Source organism: Myxocyprinus asiaticus, chromosome 26, assembly GCF_019703515.2.
Source record: "Myxocyprinus asiaticus isolate MX2 ecotype Aquarium Trade chromosome 26, UBuf_Myxa_2, whole genome shotgun sequence".
In the NCBI taxonomy this organism is placed as follows: Eukaryota; Metazoa; Chordata; class Actinopteri; order Cypriniformes; family Catostomidae; genus Myxocyprinus; species Myxocyprinus asiaticus.
The window spans coordinates 7,562,628-7,576,306 of record NC_059369.1 but is presented as its reverse complement, the minus strand read 5'-3'; positions in this window follow the sequence as shown (position 1 = coordinate 7,576,306).

Genomic DNA, 13,679 nt, shown 5'->3' with positions numbered 1-13,679 from the left:
ATGAATGTTGTTGAGTGAAAGCACATCCATCACAGGTGCAGTTTATTATTGACATAGAGAGTGTCAGTATGAGAGTTTTATTTGCTGTGGCTGCTGAGTCAGCTGGAGAGAGATTGAAAGACAGCTAGTTTATGTACTGATCTGCCCCATGGCTACAGAATGACTGACACACAAACACACACACTTGGAGGACTCCTGCAACAGATGGTATGGCCCTCACAGCGCCCCGATCCCAACATCATTGAGTCAGTCTGGGATTACATGATGAGACAGAAGTAACTGAGACAGCCTAAATAGATAGAACATCTATGGCAAGAAGATGATACATTGATGGATGGATAGATAGATCATAATAAGTCCAGAGAAACTGATAATTTTGCAGTGGTCTCTTAATTTTTTCCAGAGCTGTATACTACATTTATAAACAACACAATACTAATGTTTTGTCTTTGCTGAAGCACCCCCAGATCATCACGATCCTCCATCAAATTTCACAGTGGGTGCATGACTGGCTTCTAGGCCTCTCCAGGTCTCTGTCTAACCATTAGACGACCAGGTGGAGGATTGGTGATGATCTGGGGCTGCTTCAGCAAGGCTGGAATCGGGCAGATTCGTCTTTGTGAAGGATGCATGAATCAAGTCACGTACAAGGTTATCCTGGAAGAAAACTTGCTTCCTTCTGCTCTGACAATGTACCCCAACTCTGAGGATTGGTTTTTCCAGCAGGACAATGCTCCATGCCACACAGACAGGTCAATCAATTTGTGAATGGAGGACCACCAGTTCAAGACCCTGTCATGGCCAGCCCAATCTCCAGACCTGAACCCCATTGAAAACCTCTGGAATGTGATCAAGAGGAAGATGGATGGCCACAAGCCATCTGCTTGAATTTTTGTGCCAGGATTGGCATAAAGTCACCCAACAGCAATGTGAAAGACTGGTAGAGAGAATGCCAAGATGCATGAAATCAGTGAATGAAAATCAGGGTTATTCCACCAAATATTGATTTCTGAACTCTTCCCAAGATAAAACAGTATTGTGTTGTTTATAAATGAATATGAACTTGTTTTCTTTGCATTATTCCAGGTCTGAAAACACTGCATCTTTTTTGTTATTTTGAACAGTTATCATTTTCTCAAATAAATGCTCTAAATGACAATATTTTCATTTGGAATTTGGGAGAAATGTTGCCAGTACTTTATAAAATATAATAAATATGTTAATTTTACTCAAACACATAGTAGATACAGGGAAACTGATAATTGTAAAAATTTTTGAAACAACCAGACTGTCTTTTTCCAGAGCAGCCTGTATTTCTCCTGAGGTTACCTGTGGGTTTTTCTTTGTATCCCGAACAATTCTTCTGGCAGTTGTGGCTGAAATCTTTCTTGGTCTACCTGACCTTGGCTTGGTATCAAGAGATCCCCGAATTTTCCACTTCTTAATAAGTGATTGAGCAGTACTGACTGGCATTTTCAAGGCTTTGGATATCTTTTTATATCCTTTTCCATCTTTATAAATTTCCATTACCTTGTTACGCAGGTCTTTTGACAGTTCTTTTCTGCTCCCCATGGCTCAGTATCTAGCCTGCTCAGTGCATCCACGTGAGAGCTAACAAACTCATTGACTATTTATACACAGACACTAATTGCAATTTAAAAAGCCACAGGTGTGGGAAATTAACCTTTAATTGCCATTTAAACCTGTGTGTGTCACCTTGTGTGTCTGTAACAAGGCCAAACATTCAAGGGTATGTAAACTTTTGATCAGGGCCATTTGGGTGATTTCTGTTATCATTATGATTTAAAAAGGAGCCAAACAACTATGTGATAATAAATGGCTTCATATGGTCACTATCCTTAAATAAAAGACAGTTTTTTGCATGATCAGTCATATTTTCAAAATCAATGCCAAAATTTCACAATTTCTGCCAGGGTATGCAAACTTTTGAGCACAACTGTGTATATACACCGATCAGCCACAACATTAAAACCACCTGCCTAATATTGTGTAGGTCCCCCTCGTGCTGCCAAAACAGCGCCAACCCACATCTCAGAATAGCATTCTGAGATGTTATTCTTCTCACCACAATTGTACAGAGTGGTTATCTGAGTTACCGTAGATTTTGTCAGTTCGAACCATTCTGGCCATTCTCTGTTGACCTCTCTCATCAACAAGGCGTTTCCGTCCACAAAACTGCCACTCACTGGATGTTTTTTGTTTTTGGCACCATTCAGAGTAAATTCTAGAGACTGTTGTGTATGAAAATCCCAGGAGATCAGCAGTTACAGAAATACTCAAACCAGCCCGTCTGTCACCAACAATCATGCCCAAATCACTGAGATCAAATTTTTCCCCATTCTGATGGTTAATATGAGCATTAACTGAAGCTCCTGACCCATATCTGCATTATTTTATGCACTGCACTGCTGCCACACAATTGGCTGATTAGATAATCACATGGATGATTGTTGGTGACAGATGGGCTGGTTTGAGTATTTCTGTAACTGCTGATCTCCTGGGTTTTCCACACACAGTCTCTAGAATTTACTCAGTGGTGCCAAAAAAAAAACATCTAGTGAGCAGCAGTTCTGTGAATGGAAAGGTCTTGTTGATGAGAGAGGTCAACAGAGAATGGCCAGACTGGTTTGAACTGACAAAGTCTACGGTAACTCAGATAACCACTCTGTACAATTGTGGTGAGAAGAATAACATCTCAGAATGCTACTCTGGTTGGTGCTGTTTTGGCAGCATGAGGGGGACCTACACAATATTAGGCAGGTGATTTTAATGTTGTGGCTGACTGGTGTATGTTTGTACATATCTGAATATTTTGCAGTACACTTAAATACTGTATATTGATTCTGTACTTATAATCAACAACTTTAAAATAAATATTTGCAATGGCTCATGGGACTGTGGTTCATTTCCTAATTGTACATGTTTAGTACACAGTCTTCTATCTTTGTCTTTTTGTCAGATTTTCAAAAAAAAAGTTATCAAATCAAAGTTAGTAATTTTGTGATTCACCTCAGAGCAGGTTGTTTTGGTTCTTGGCTTATAACTCTTTTATAAAGTACTATATAAAATCCCTATGGAAAAAAATAAATAAATGGCAAAATACTTTAGGTACCAAGACTGAAAATGTGGCGGACACTGTAGCACTCTATTAATGAGCTGGTGTGTTGTATCAGGTGTGCTAGATAACGAAGACATGCAACGTGCAGTTTTTAAAAACATCCAGTTCTTTCCCTTTTCCTTACATTCTCTCTCTGTATCCAGGAGAAAGTAACTCAGAAGTCACGCTTGCATAAATCACTTGATAGTTATTCCACAACACTCTCCTCCCATCTTTTGCACACAGGGGAAGACTTTCTTTTAATCTGTATTTTGCTTCAGGGTTGTACTGGAGTTATGAAATCATATAAACATGCATCATATCACACTGTGTCTGTCACACACTCTCGTGTCCTACTTCTGCATCAGTAAACACAGACACACACACATCTTTCTCAAACTGCTTGCGTCAGCAATAATGTGCATCCCAGTAACATAAATAATCATTTAAAAAATGTTGATCATATAACCATTAGTGCTCTGAGTATGTGTGCGTATGTTTGAATCCACCCCCAAAATGCAGTCTGTAATCACTGCGGTTTGAAAAGTGTGTATGTACATCCTTGTCTTTCTGATTTCATTATTTTTTTAAAGGTTAAAGGCATTTAAAGGTGTGTAGAGTCCTGCAGTGTGTGTGTGTGATTTATTAGCTCAGCTGACAGCAGCTGTGTGTCGGTTTCTCTCTCTCTCTCTCTCTCTCTCTCTCTCTCTCTCTGCAGTAGTGTTATGTAATGGTGTAACAGTGCTGGTAGCAGGGGCTACCCAACACTTACAGTCCAGTATTAATATATTACAGTATATATTAATATAGAAGTATGATATAAGTATTATATTAATATATACATATTATTTACTTTTAATATTTGTAGTATTTTAAAGATTCAAGTATTGCTAATTAATTGCAAAATTTTGCTAAATTAGCTGCAAAAATAAAGGGCATCTTGTGGAGCACTTGCTTCTGTTTCACACATGACAATAAAATACTGAGCACAAGCTGGTCCTGAATAAATTATTTAATCTGTTACAATAATGACAACTGTGCATGTGCACAATTTATGATTTAAATGTATCCAAGTAGCTCAAGTGTTTTGACTACGTTCACCAAAATTCGTTCAGATCCATTTAATGATTCGGTATGACCTCTGCAGCATATCATCACTCTGTCCCCACAACCGCCCCCACTTCTCTGCCCTCTATTGCTCATGTGGCCAGTGCTGCAGTTGCTGGCTGTGCTCAGTATGGAGTACTAGTTTACTGTGTAGTAATTATTACTTGGCTATTTAAAAAAAAAAAAAAAATGGATATGAAATATTAATTTGAGCTTAAATTGTTTTATGTGAGAAGAGAGCTTAGAGAATGTTTGAGAGATAGGAAACCAGCACAGCTATGTAGGAAATCACTTACCTAGTGCAATATCAGTTATACATCATTATAAATGAATCTTTGACCAGAAAATACCACAACTGACCAATCATAATCAAGTATTGTGGGATACAGTACCCAGTGCAGTAGGGGAGAGCAATGCACAAACTAACACAGGGCTAGTTGTAACACACATGGTTTAAAAGCTTCCACACACACACTGGGATGAGAATTTTTTTCGTTGCTTAAATTAAGAAAACTAAGATATCACTGAAAGTTTATTTTTGTGTGCAATTTGTTCTCTACATAGTGTTTATATGGCAATGAGTAAACAAATAAAGAGAAAAAGTTACCATGTCAACACTATTGAAAAAAATAATAATAAATGCGGTAAAAATATACAAAGATGAACTTTTGGTATATTTTCCAATGTTTTTTATTTTATTTTAGCACTTTTTTTCTTTTTTTTTTTCTTTTTTTTTTCTCTACAGTTGATATGGCAACAAGTAAACATTAAGGGAACAAAATTGCCATATCAACATTGTGTAGAAAAATGTTTTGAATGTCTTGCAATTTTTCCTCTGTAGTGTTGATATGGTAAAGAGTAAACAAATGGAGAGAAAAATTTACATATTAACATTGTGTAGAAAAAAAAATGGCTACAATTAAGAAAACTTGTTTTTAATGCAAATTTTCTGTACACAGTGTTGATATATGGAGGATAAAACCTGCAAAAATTATAAATAAATAACTACACAAATACATGAATAAATAAGTAACGTATAATTGACAACGGGCCATTGACCACCTGCATGTCGTGAACGCATTACCACCTTGGGTGTGCATTATTTTTCAATAATTCAAAGGGCCGGAGTCAATTATTTCGCTTACACCACGGTTACCATACCTTAAGACATTATTCAGGGTTTTATCTCAAAACATTTTCTGGTTTTCGTTCCTAAAACACTTTTTTGAGTGGTACTACTTTCTTCCACCATGGATTCAGCATCTTGCTCTGATACAGTCCAAGCCTTCATTGCTATTTTGAAAACGTCACTTTAGAACTAGCAACGGAGGATTGCGAGGCTTGCGCTGCTTTACTGGAGCACTTACTGGAGTACAAATGCAGTGCGTGTGTGTGTGTGTGTGTGAGATTGTTTTTGAGGGATCGAAAGAGAGAAACTCAGAAACTGAGAGAGATTGCTTCTGGGATTACCTTTTTTGTTGCAGCTCTCATCAGAAGGAACATTGCTTCAAAATTGGCAAGATGTAAGTTTATGCACTTCTCAGCAGAAGCGAGTGTCACCATTTTTGTATGTAGCTTTTCTCTCCGATGTAAACCTTAACAACTGTTTTCAACCCCACTTAGATGCAGGTGTGCGCTGATATGACAGCTCTGTTTTTCATGTGTCCATAATGTATGTGTCAACGTGTGTGAGAGCTTTAGAGGTTTTTTTTTCATGCAATGTATTGTCTACCCAGTGTTGATATGGCAACAAGTACACAAATGAAGAGAACAAATTACCAACATTGTAAGAAAAAACACATATTTATTCCAGACATGTGTAACATTAAAGTGAAAAAAGAAAAGTACTTTGAACCCCAAGTGCATTTATATAAACTTGAGGGGGGAAAACGGTATCAGGTTGTGCCCAGTTGTGTTGTACTCGTTGTAATCTAACACACCTGATTCATCTAAGCTCAGTAGTAAAGTACCAAAATGTGAAGTGTTGGGGCCTCCAAGGACAGGGTTGGGAAACATCCTCATTTAATATATTTGCCTCAAGGCACAGGACATTTAAATGATTTACTGGATTGTTTGTGTTCTGAAACTGTGCCAGAGCTGAAAATAGAGTTATTGCTTAGACAATCAATATGATCAATATGATATGACTTTTCCTTGTGTCACACCACCTCAGTCCACACCTGACCTCAAATGACCGCACGGGCAACAACAGTAGTTTTGAATTCTCAAATTGAACTATATTGATTTTCTGTAATTCTGAGCAAAGTGTAAATGTTACTGCATTGATAACACAATAACAAACCAAGTGTTTACTTTAAAGAAAGATAGCAAGGTTTTAGGTTTGAAATGAAAAAAACAAAACAAAAAAAACAATAGATATACTGTTCAAAGTGATGACACTAAAGTATCTGGACACTTTCTAATTGTCAAATGTTAGTAGAACATGTTCATGGTTAATGTGCTGAAGTACACCTGTGGAACTTGAGGGGAACTCACTTCATACATCGACTAAAAATCACCCTGACACCAGATGATTAAAATGTATTGCAAAAGTGGCTGAGAAAAGTGAAGACAGTTCTAAGAGATGCTCCAGTCTTTTATGCAAAAGTTACAAACCGAGCCATTTTTCCCTCTTTCATCATTATTTCTTTGTGTTGGCTGTTTTTATTCAATGACACATGGTCTCCTTCATTACGGTGACTATTTGGAGTTCACTTCACAGTAGTTCTCTGCCATTTGGCTTTCCCAGAAAGTCATATGAGCTCTGTATGCAGAAACGCCCCTCAGCCGGCTTGTTTCCCCTGTTCTTCCCTCAAGCTTGTGAGGCAAGTATAATCATACAGTAACAGACAAGAGAGCACAGTAACACCAGAAACAAATCACTGTCATGGGCTTTATGTTGCATTCAATTCAAAGTTGGATGCAGGCAGCATTTTTACTAGTTGTGATTCCATTGTTGATTTTAGGAATGGGCATTTGCAGGGGCCTGGGTAGCTCAGCGAGTATTGACACTTACTACCACACCTGGAATCGTGAGTTCGAATCCAGGGTGTGCTGAGTGACTCCAGCCAGGTCTCCTAAGCAACCAAAGTGGCCCGGTTGCTAGGGAGGGTAGAGTCACATGGGTTAACCTCCTCGTGGTCGCTATAATGTGGTTCTCACTCTCGGTGGGGCGCGTGGTGAGATGTGCGTGGATGCCACGGAGAATAGCGTGAAGCCTCCACATGCGCTATGTCTCCGCAGTAATGTGCTCAACAAGCCACGTGATAAGATGCGCGGATTGACGTCTCAGACGCGGAGGCAACTGAGATTCGTCTTCCGCCAACTGGATCGAGGCGAGTCACTACACTATCTAATTGTAGATATCATAAATATCCTGCATGTAATTAAATATCAAAAGCTTGAGATATGATGCATTTTATTTGTTTAAATAAGTGAATGATTATCATTAACACTGTGTCCTAACCAGGAGCGAGATGACAAGTTTTTTAGTTACGAGCAATTTGTCCGTCCACACTGAACATGAAACACAATCACAGCCAATCAGCACATGACATTTAATGTACAGTTATGAGGAGCGGGATTTTAGACCAATGAAATTTCACAGTGGGCGGGGCTACCGAACACATGCTGCAGAAATGTCATGGTTACTTGCGTAACCTCCGTTCCCTGATGGAGGGAATGAGACGTTGTGTCGATGTAGTGACACTAGGGGTCACTCTTGGGAACTCGAGACACCTCTGGTCTTTGATAAAAGGCCAATGAAAATTGGCGAGTGGTATTTGCATGCCACTCCCCTGGACATACGTGTATAAAAGGAGCTGGTATGCAACCAGACAAGTTCCGGCCATTTCAGCAGGTAGTTCAGCATTGTGGGAGGAGGGACACAACGTCTCGTTCCCTCCATCAGGGAATGGAGGTTTCACAAGTAACCATGACGTTCCCTATCTGTCACTCACTAAATAAAACATATTATTTATGATTGTATACTCTTTTTTTAATATGGAAATTACTGCAAATATAGCAAATAATTCAATCAAACAATAACATCAATACACTAAAACATTTTTTTATATTTAGAACCGCAGGAAGGGTCTGTGTCGAGGAAGGATCAAGACATGGAAGTACACGTTCTTCAGGTCTACCACCGCGAACCAATCTTGATGCCGGACGCTTGCCAGAATGCGTTTTTGCATCAGCATCTTGAACGGGAGTCTGTGTAAGGCCCGGTTCAGTACTCGCAAGTCCAAGATTGGCTGCAACCCACCGCCTTTTTTCGGTATGATGAAGTAGGGGCTGTAAAACCCCTTCTTCATCTCAGCCGGAGGGACAGGTTCTATTGCGCCCTTCCGTAAGAGGGTAGTGATCTCCGCGCGCAAGGTAGCAGTGTTTTCGTCCTTCACCAAGGTGAAGTGGATACCGCTGAACCTGGGTGGGCACCTGGCGAACTGAATTGCGTAGATGAGTCGGATGGTCCGGATCAGCCATCGCAACGGATTGGAAAGCTCAAGCCACACATCCAAGTTCCACGCAAGGGGGACCAAGGGGACAACGTTGTCAGACGTACCGGCAGGTGGGGCCTCACGGCGGGGCGGAGCTCGAGGTGCTACACCACGTCGTGGCCGTGCTGAGTCTAGGGACATCGAAGCACTTACCTGGCTTCTTATGACCACCCCCGGAACAGCCTGGGATGGGGGAGGAAGAGGCCTGTCCTCGAACCCCTGAAGACTGCCACATCGGGGGCGGCTGCGTGCCACAGCTGGGCGCTCAGGGGCGGGAAGACCACCGCTGGAGCGCCAATCCTGCAAGGAAAAACCCGTGGACGGTAGTCATGATGACGACTGTGCACACCGGGTATGTGACCCAGGGAAGAAGGAAACCGCACTTTTTTGCTGAAATGTTGGGTACCGCAGCCACTTGGGCATGCGGCTAAATAAAAAAAAAGGCAACAAAAGATTCTCAACCCAGCCCTCCACCGGGGGATGTAGTGGTCTTCTTACCAGCTCCAGGTGAGTGGGTTTCTTCGTCCCTTCCGTAGGAGGGTAGCTATCTCCGCGTGCAAGGTAGCAGTGTTTTCGTCCTTCACCAAGGTGGAGTGGATACCGCTGAACCTGGGCGGGTGCCTGGTGAACTGAATTGTGTAGCCGAGTCGGATGGTCCGGATCAGCCATTGCGACGGATTGGAAAGCGCAAGCCACGCATCCAAGTTCCACGCAAGGGGGACCAAGGGGACAACGTCGTCGGACATCTCAGGGTTCTTAGCGGCCGACTGTGAGACGGGTGGCGTCTGCTTCCTGCGGTGGGCTCCACGCCGGGGCCGGGGAGAAGGGGCGGGCTGCGGCGGAGCCGGTGCAGTCACCGCAGGGGGACGCCCTTAGCGACGAGCAGACGGGGTGCGGGATCTTGAGCTGCGCTGGGGCAGGATATGCCGGATAGCCTCCGTCTGCTGTTTCACCGCCGAGAACTGCTGGGCAAAGTCCTCAACGGTGTCGCCGAATAGGCCAGCCTGGGGGGCAGCAAGGAACCGTGTCTTGTCGGCCTCACCCATCTCGACCAGGTTGAGCCAAAGGTGGCGCACTTGGACCACCAATGTGGCCATCGTCCTTCATCGGAGAGCGAGGTCAGTCACCGAGCGCAGTTCCTGCATCAAATCTGGGATGGAACTACCTTCGTGCAGTTCTTTCAACGCCTTGGCTTGGTGGAACTGCAGGAGAGCCATGGCGTGCAGGGCAGAGGTGGCTTGTCCAGCAGCGCTGTAGGCTTTAGCCGTCAGGGACGACGTGAACCTACAGGGCTTGGACGGGTGGGGGGCCACCATGTGGAGGAACCACCCATATGTAGAATAAAAGAGCTACAGTTGTAAAGTTACTTTGTTTACCTTTAATTACTGTCGATAAGTGTTAAATGCAGAGCAGTTGAAGATAAGAGACTATGATGCCACTTTCTCTGGTCTTCAAACTCTGTGAGACCTCTAACCTACTTTATAGCTATACCTGTTATCCTATTAAATTTAGCTCATTTCTGTGCTGTTTTGTTTGGGTGTAAAAGATCACAGTCCACCGGTCTCAGCAAAAGAGCCTCCATCACACCAGCCTAGTTGGCTTTGGATTGCTGCCTGTAAAGCCACTTGTTGACATCATAGTTATTTGGTAGAATTCAGAAGGGATATTGTCCAAAGACAAAGTCATCTAATGTGCGTCACAGGAGATTTAGACAGAGCTAAAACACTTTTACAAGAGACGGTTATCAGACAATAGTTTTACCTGGCAGGTCACACTTGGTTAATGATAAAGCACTTTTTGAAGAAATTGGTATAATCAGAATCAGAATGAGCTTTATTGCCAAGTATGCTTATACATAAAAGGAATTTTTAATGGTGACAGAAGCTTCCAGTGCACAAAAAATACAACAACAAGACAGAGATAATAATAATAAAAATAGAATAAAAATAAAAAGCTAATAGAAAATATAAGTATATATAGAAATACACTATAAGACGAAAACATTTTTGCTGTTTCGGAAGGAAATTGGTACTTTAATTCACCAAAGTTGCATTCGACTGATCACAAAGTATAGTCAGGACATTACTGATGTAAAAAACAGCACCATCACTATTTGACAAAAGTAATTTTGATCAAATCTAGACAGGCCCCATTTCCAGCAGCCATCACTCCAACACCTTATCCTTGAGTAATCATGCTAAATTGCTAATTTGGTACTAGAAAATCACTTGCCATTATATCAAACACAGCTGAAAGCTATTTGGTTCATTAAATGAAGCTTAACATTGTCTTTGTGTTTGTTTTTGAGTTGCCACAGTATGCAATATACTGGCATGTCTTAAGGTCAATATTAGGTCAAAAATGGCAAAAAAGAAACAGCTTTCTCTAGAAACACGTCAGTCAATCATTGTTTTGAGGAATGAAGGCTATGCAATGCTTGAAATTGCCCTCCAGGAACCGAGTTTGACACCCCTGAGCTAGACTGTAAGGTGAGTGAGAAGTGCCTAACAAGACAGCCACAAACTGACAGTTAGATTGCCAAGGATCTGCAAAGCTGTCATTGCTGCACGTGGAGGATTTTTTGATGAAAACTCTGAAGTAGTTTAAGAAGTTCTGAAATTTTTTTTCAAATTCTAATAGTAATTTTTCACGTTATTAATGTCCTGACTGTACATTGTTATGAGTTGAATGCCACTTTGGTGAATAAAAGTACCAATTTCTTTCCATAAGAGCAAAATCTGTACATTATTCCAAACTTTTGGCCGCCAGTGTATATACACTACCGGTCAAAAGTTTTGAAACACTTACTCATTCTTTATATATATATATTTTTTCACATTGTAGAATAATAGTAAAGTCATCAAAACTATGGAATAACATAAATGGAACTATGGAAATTATGTTGTGACTAAACAAAATCCAAAATAAATCAAAACTGTGTTATATTTTAGCATCTTCAAAGTAGTCACCCTTTGCCTAGAATTTGCAAACATGTACTCTTGACATTTTCTCAACCAGCTTCGTGAGGTATCACCCTGGGATGCTTTTAAAACAGTATTGAAGGAGTTCCCATCTATTTTGGGCACTTATTGGCTGCTTTTCTTTATTATTTTGTCAAAGTCATCAATTTTAAAAACATATACTGATAGTGCAAGGGAATGGAATGCAGAAGAGGTAGGATATGTTAAATGTAATTGACTAAGCTGTGTATTGCATGTAATTATTGCTCAGTGGTGCAGTTTTAACTGCTCATGAGATGGATAGCCTGAGGGAAAAAACTGTTCTTGTGATTTTTCCAGCCCTTTTCCTCACTCTGGAAGTGTACAGTTCTTGAAGGGAGGGCAGGGGGCAACCAAAAATCAGCTCTGCAGTCCGAACTGTCCTTTGTAGTCTTCTGATGTCTGATTTCCTAGCTGAATCAAACCAGACACTTATTGAAGTGCAGAGGACAGACTCAATGACTGCTGAGTAGAACTGGATTAGCAGCGCCTGTGGCAGGTTGAACTTCCACAACTGCTGCCACAGTGCTGTTCAGAATGGTGAGCGGGGTCAGTGTTGGGGTGTTCCTCCTAAAGTCCACAATCATCTCCATTGTTTTGAGTGTGTTGATCTCCAGGTTGTTATGGCTGCACCAGTGAGCCAGCCGTTCCACCTCCCTTCTGTATGCAGACTCATCGTCATCTTGGATGAGGCCAGTGACAGTAGTGTCATATGCAAACTTCAGGAGCTTGACAGAGGAGTTCTTGGCGGTGTAGTCGTTGGTATACAGGGAGAAGAGTAGTAGGGAGAGCACACATCCCTGGGAGGTACCAGTGCTGATCGTACATGTGCTGCAAGTGAATTTCCCCAGTTTCACTAGCTGCTGCCTGTCCATCAGAAAGCTGGTGATCCACTGACAGTTAGACATGGGAACAGAGAGCTGGGTTAATTTATTCCATAGGAGAGCTGGGATGATGGTGTTGATAGCCGAACTGAAGTCCACAGAAAGGATCCTTGCATATGTCCCTGGTCTGTCCAGATGTTGCAGGATATGATGCAATCCCATGTTGACTGCATCATCCACAGACCTGTTTGCTCTATAAGAAAATTGAAGAGGATCCAGGAAGGATCCAGTGATGTACTTCAGGTGGGCCAACACCAGTCTCTCAAATTACTTCATGACCACAGATGTCAGTGCGACAGGTCTGTAGTCATTAAGTCCTTTGATCTTGGCTTTCTTTGGGACAGGGTTGATAGTGGAGTATTTGAAGCAGCAGGGAACTTCACACTGCTCCAGTGATCTGTTGAAGATCTGTGTGATGATGTGGGCCAGCTGGTCAGCACAGGAATTTGGGCAAGTGGGTGAAACACCGTCTGGCTCCTGTGCTTTCCTTGTCTTCGGTTTCCGGAAGACCCGGCACACATCCTCTTTACAGATCCTAAGTGCAGGTTGAGTAGCAGCAGGAGGGAGGAGGGTGGTTTCAGGAGGTGTTGGTGTTTGTGTGAAATAAAGGTCAGAGTGGGTGTGGGCTGTGGGACTGGGCTTTTCAAATCTACAGTAAAACACATTCAAATCATCTGCAGTTGTTGATTCCCTTCAGAGTTGGGGGATGGTGTCTTGAAGTTAGTAACATCATTCAGGCCTCTTCACACTGATGCAGGGTCTCAGAGTAGCTTCTTTTAGCCACTTTAATTTCTTTAATCAGTGTTTTTTTGGCCTGATTATACACGATTTTATCCCTGCTTCTGTAAGTATCCCCTTTGGCATGACAAAGCTGTCTGAGTTTTCCTGTAAACCAAGGTTTGCTGTTGTTGAACATTAAATAAGTCCTAGTTGGAATGAATATTTCCTCACAGAAACTGATATATGATGTCACAGTATCTGTGAGCTTATCCAGATTTGTGTCTGCAGCTTCAAAAACACTCCAATCAGTGCAGTCAAAGCAGGCCTGTAGTTCCAGCTCTGCTTCACT